Here is a 6,138-nt window from a genome sequence, read left to right on the forward strand (position 1 = left end):
TTTCAGTTACTTTATGGATATGATAAATCTTCTATAGAATTATAATATATTGAATCATTATGATCAAATGATACAATATAATTAATTAATTAATTAATTAATTTTTTATTCTAAAAATATGAAAATAAAAATAATTATTAAACAAGAAATTTTAATTGTTGTGATCAAATGATAAAATATAATTAATTATTTTTTTTAATTCTTAAAATATAAATGTTAAAAAATATATTAAATAAGAAATTTCAATTTCTCTATGGATATGATAGATAAACCCATAGATTTAAAACATATTTAGTCTTTATAGGCAAAGAAAAAATTACATTTTCAAATTTTTTGTTAATTTATATTTTTCTCAAATATCTTCATAAAATTTCCATAAATCTACTAATAACACAAAAAATTGTGATTTTGAATGTAAGAAATGTAGATAAACATAAATTTAAACATTCAAGAAAAAATAAATCACAAGATATTATAAAAAAAATTGAAAATTTACCTATTTTTTCAAAAATTGAAAAATCTTCAAAAAAATAACGATTCACACTTGCTTCTTGCAAATTTGTGCAAATCTAGCACTCTAGGAATGAGGTTTGGATTTTTATAGTCATTTAGGGGGTAAAAGAAGCATTATTTCAAGGAAAAGATGCTTTATTTTCCCCTTTATTTTTTATTTCAATTTTTTGTCGTATCTTTTCATCGATATGCTACCAATACACCCAATACACCCCTGATACGCATGAAAACACTATAAATACTTTAGTAGATCATAAAAATAGATCAACAACACTAAATATAAGACCTCAATGAGGTGTATATACATTAAATTAATATATTTTAATGGTTTTATGAAGAAATATATTGCAATTAATTATAATTTCATTAAAAATCCTATGCTTAACTATAATTCTTAAGTTTTATTGTTTTATGGGATGTATGGGAAAAATCCAACTCTCCTATCCAATCATAAGACACGCATTGGCACAACTTATAAGTGAAAATATAATTAATAATTATGTATTATTTATTTCCAAAAATTATAAAAATAAATAAACATTATATAATATATTCAGAAAATAGTTATCAAAGAATAAATTTCAATTACTTTATGGATATGATAAATCATCTATAGAATTATAATATATTGAATCATTTTGATCAAATGATACAATATAATTAATTATTTTTTTTATTCTAAAAATATGAAAAAAAAGTAATTATTAAACAAGAAATTTTAATTGGTCTATAGATGTGATAGATCATCCATAGAATTATAATATATTCAATTGTTGTGATCAAATGATAAAATATAATTAATTATTATTTATTTTTTTAATTCTAAAAATATAAATGTTAAAAAAATATATATTAAAGAAGAAATTTCAATTTCTCTATGGATATGATAGATAAATCCATAGACTTAAAACATATTTAGTCTTTATAGGCAAAGAAAAAATTACATTTTCAAATTTTTTGTTAATTTATATTTTCCTCAAATATCTTCATGAATTTTCCATAAATCTACTAATAACACAAAAATTGTGATTTTGAATGTAAGAAATGTAGATAAACATAAATTTAAACATTCAAGAAAAAATAAATCACAAGATATTTTAAAAAAATTAAAAATTTACCTATTTTTCCATATTTTTTCAAAATTTGAAAAATCTTTAAAAAAAATAACAATTCACACTTGCTTCTTGCAAAATTATGCAAATCTAGCACTCTAGGAATGAGGTTTGGAGTTTTATAGTCATTTAGGGGGGGTAAAAGAAGCATTATTCCAAGGAAAAGATGCTTTCTTTTCCCCTTTATTTTTTATTTCAATTTTTTGTCATATCTTTTCATCGATACACTACCAATACACCCTAATACACCCCTGATACTTAACCTCTCAGCCCATAATGGTCAAGCATTATTTTGATGAACTTACAATTTATCTATAATTTTTGAGGACTTTAGCATGGATTTTTATGCCGGTTTTATTAATTTTTGCCTTAATTTAGCTTAATGCTAAGAATAAGTTCAGGGATAAATAATCCAAGAAAATGAAGGAAAAAGGCAAGAAAAGAAAGTTCAAAAAGATCAATTTCAGTCCAGCCCGATCGTGGAAGCAAGAGAGAGCACTTCGGCCCAAGAAGAGCAAGTGAATTTCTTGAGAAAACCCAAGAAAAGAAAGCCTAGCTATGAGTAGAATTCGGCCCAGCAAGGAAGGCCCATTCTCAGCCCAAAAGAGCAGCTCAATGTATAGCTATCATGTGCTAAGAGAGAGCCTAAGTGCAGCCCAAATAGCAGCCCTTAAGAGGCTTTCAAGAGAGCTCTAGAAAGTTCAAGAAAGGGGTGTAATACACCCCATTCTAGAGGCTTCAAGAAGGGGCAAGAGCCCCCTTGAAAAACTATATAAGGAGGCCTCTAGGAGGGGGGAGAGGTGTTCAATTGCTTGAGAAGAAGGCTCTCCCACTCTTAGAGGTTTGGCCACCTTGAGAGAAGAGAAGAGAAGAAGGCTAGGCGCAAGGAAGAAGAAGAAGAAGGGCTGAAGGAAGTTCAAGACAAGCAAGGTAGAAGAGAAGGTGAGTTCGAATTGAGGGTTTGTGATTCAAAGATCTTTTGTAATAAATCATTTGTAGTTTCATTCTCTTTTGATTTGAATTCAGTTTCTTTGTTATATTTTCTTTCTTCTTTCTCCTTGTTTCCATTCTTCCTTGATGTATTTCAGCTTGTAAAATTTCAGTTCAGCAATCTAATTCTTTTTTATTCATTCAAATGGTCATGAATTGTACTTGAAGTTTCTTGAATGAGGGTGTTATTGTAGATTTATTCGGCCAACTAACCTTCAAAACTCAGATCTGAATTCTCAGATCTGAGATTGCAACATCTGAATTGCTTGAAAGAGAATTCAGATCTGCAATTTTCAGATTGGCCGAATTAATCTATAGCTTGGAATTCCTAGAGTGCTTAAGAGAGATTCTAGGAATTCAGATCTACTATTCAAGAACTGAATTGAGTGCAAGGTTAGAGATAACTTGCACAATTCAGTTGGTGATCAATTCAGATTTGAATTGATGCTTTAGAAGTGTTTGAAGAAATGCATGCATGGGGATTAGATTCTTGCTAGAGATAGAAGAACCGCCACTCATGCATAGGATGAACATGCGCTTGAGAGAGGCTGTTCATGACCTTGGGGTTTCACCAAACCAAGGCTCAATCATGATTTATTCGAATGATCCAAATTGATAGATTGCTGAATTCTGAGATTGACATTTACTGCTTACTCTTCTAACCTGATTTGAAGGTAATTGGGCCAATGATTTAGATAGGTTTTAATTTAGGATTTTTTAGCTTTCATTAAAGTTTTGATTTATTTGTTGATCAGATAAGAAGTGCTCAATTTAGTATTGGTAATTGTTTCCTAAATCCTCATGGGAACGATACTTCACTCACTACTTTATTACTTGAACGGCTAGTGCACTTGCTAGTGTCACAATGAGCCATACATCAAGTTTTTGGCGCCGTTGCCGGGGATTTAGAGAAACATTATTAGGAAACATTGAGCATTCTTATTCTGATCTCATTCAGCATTGCATTCATAGTTGGGTTAATTTGCTAACTTTTTCATTTCAGCTTGGACTGCAACTCCTGTACTACTGTAGTTATGTTTCTTCTTTCTTAAGTAGATTACTTCCTTTTTCTGGTTTCAGTTTCATTTTAATAAAGGTATATTTCATTTCCTTTAAATCTTGGTGTTGTTACATTCAAAAAGAAAAAAAAAAGAAAAAAAATTCACAAAAACATGAGTGTTGCAGATTTGAGTTGCATTCGGCACTCAGATCAGCAGAATTCAGATCTGCAGCACTCAGCTGAAAAGAATTGCTTGTGTTTCAGACTTTTATTTCTTTTTCCATTACAAAAAGAAAAAAATATATAAAATGAAAAAAAAAAGAGATCCTTTGAACATCAAGAGGAGCAATTGAGAACTCGGATCAGAACTCAGATCTTAGTTCCTATTGCAGATCTGCAACAGTTCAGATCTGAGTTCCTCTGAACTCAGACCTGAACTGATGCAATTTTGAGGGGAATTGGGTGTCATCACCACCCCAATTCACCCTAGAGCACTTCTGCTATTCTCCAAAAACAATTTGGTAGAAATAACTGAAGGTAAGGCAATTGAGATTTCAGATCCGAACTCAGACTTGAGTTCAGACCTGAATTCTGCTATTGCAGAACTGCTCAGTTCAGATCTGAGTTCAGATGAACTCAGACCTGAACTGATACAAGTTTAAGGTGAATTGGGTGCCATCATCACCCCAATTCACCCTATGATAAATCCGACATACCCCAAAGGTAATTGAATAGCAAAGAATGAAAAAGAAAATTCAGATCTGAACTGATACAGATCTGAACTATAGTTGAGGACTGAACTGATACAGAGCACATTTTGGATTTTGGGTGAACTGAACATTTGCTTTATCCACTTGTAACCGAGCTACATTAGCTAAGGAGGTGTATGTTTGGGTTGAATAATTGTGATGCCTCAGTTATTTAATAAAAAATTAGCACTTTCCAAGTATTTCTATTAGCATTCAGATCTGTAGCAGGGCTGCTATAGTACAACAGTTAGCAGACCTGATTTCAGATTTCTACAAAAGTTGTGTGGACCAAATAGCTTGCAATACCAAACATTGCAGACCCAATTTTCAGGTCTTAGCAAGTGTTTGATATGCATCAGCTATACAGGTTTGAGTTTCAATTGTAGAGCTTAAAATCCTTAAACCAAGCCTAACTCAGGACTGGTTTTAGTTTATTTCAGATCCTTTTAATATATTTTTCAGATCAGATCTGATTTCAGCCCTAAAGCATCACAGATTTGATTCCAACCTTAATGGATGTATATTGTAGTGTATACCAATGAGTGTATATGAATATACAGCTCAGATCTGAATTATTATTTGTTAATTTCTCTGGACTAACAATACCAAAGACTTGTAGATCTGAACTCAACTAAATTGGGTCTGAATTCAGATGTTGCAATCGATGGATGTAGATAAAGGAACCTTGAATAAGATGATTGGTTTAAATCTACTTTTAGTATAATCGGCTTCTTTTATTCATGATAGGATGTAGGTTGTTGTATTCCAATAATTCACTTTACATTTTCAGTGTGATAGGATTAGTTATTTATTTTCTTTTGTGAATATCGGCCTTTTTATTGCTTTGACCTTAACAGTTTATGACAAGTAGACCTGAACTGGAAGAGATCCTTTATGACCCGGAGATTGAATGAACTCTCCGTGTCCGTTTAAGAGCTGCTAGGCAAGTCAGACAAGAAGCACAAGAAGCTCAAGAAGCTCAAGAAATGGCTGAGCAGAGGACTATGATGGACTATGCCAAACCCACTCTCACTGGAGCTGCCTCCAGCATTATCAGGCCCAATATTGCTGCTAACAACTTTGAGATCAAACCTTCCATCATACAAATGATTCAAAACACGGTGCAATTCTGTGGATTGGCCCACGAAGATCCCAATGCACACATTTCTAACTTTTTAGAAATTTGTGACACCTTCAAACACAATGGGGTAAGTGATGACGCCATTAGGTTGAGGTTATTCCCATTTTCTTTGAAGGATAAAGCCAAAGCATGGCTGATTCATTACCGGCAGGATCAATAGCTACATGGGACGAAATGGCCAGTCGTTTTCTCTCTAAATATTTTCCCCCTTCTAAAACTGCTAAAATGAGGAATGACATCACTATTTTTTTCCAGCAAGAGGGGGAATCTTTATATGAGTCATGGGAACGATACAAGGAGCTGTTAAGGAGAGTTCCTCACCATGGCCTCCCCATTTGGCTGCAAGTGCAAACTTTCTATAATGGTCTTACTGACTCAAATAAGACCATATTAGATGCTGCAGCCGGAGGATCCATAAATAATAAAACTCCTGAAGTTGTCCATGCACTTATTGAGGAAATGGCAGCCAACAACTATCAATGGCATTCGGAAAGAACTCAAACTAGGAAGCAGCAAGGCTTGCATAATGTTGGCACTTATACAGCACTATCTGCACAAATAGGAGCACTCAGTAAGAAAATATATGAAATGCAGATAGCTGCCATGCATGTGCAGCCTCTTAATTGTGAATTG

At 32.4% G+C, this 6,138-nt stretch overlaps 1 non-coding gene across 1 annotated transcript; it reads right to left on the reverse strand.

Moving 5' to 3' along the window:
- Positions 1-5,727: 5,727 nt before the first annotated feature.
- Positions 5,728-5,834, reverse strand: LOC148852809 (small nucleolar RNA R71). The gene has a single exon (XR_016100011.1). It is a non-coding gene; the product is annotated as a small nucleolar RNA R71 (small nucleolar RNA).
- Between the last annotated feature and the right edge of the window lie 304 nt (positions 5,835-6,138).

Source organism: Nelumbo lutea, chromosome 5 (genome assembly GCF_056320005.1).
Source record: "Nelumbo lutea isolate HS-2025 chromosome 5, American lotus-T2T, whole genome shotgun sequence".
NCBI lineage: Eukaryota > Viridiplantae > Streptophyta > Magnoliopsida > Proteales > Nelumbonaceae > Nelumbo > Nelumbo lutea.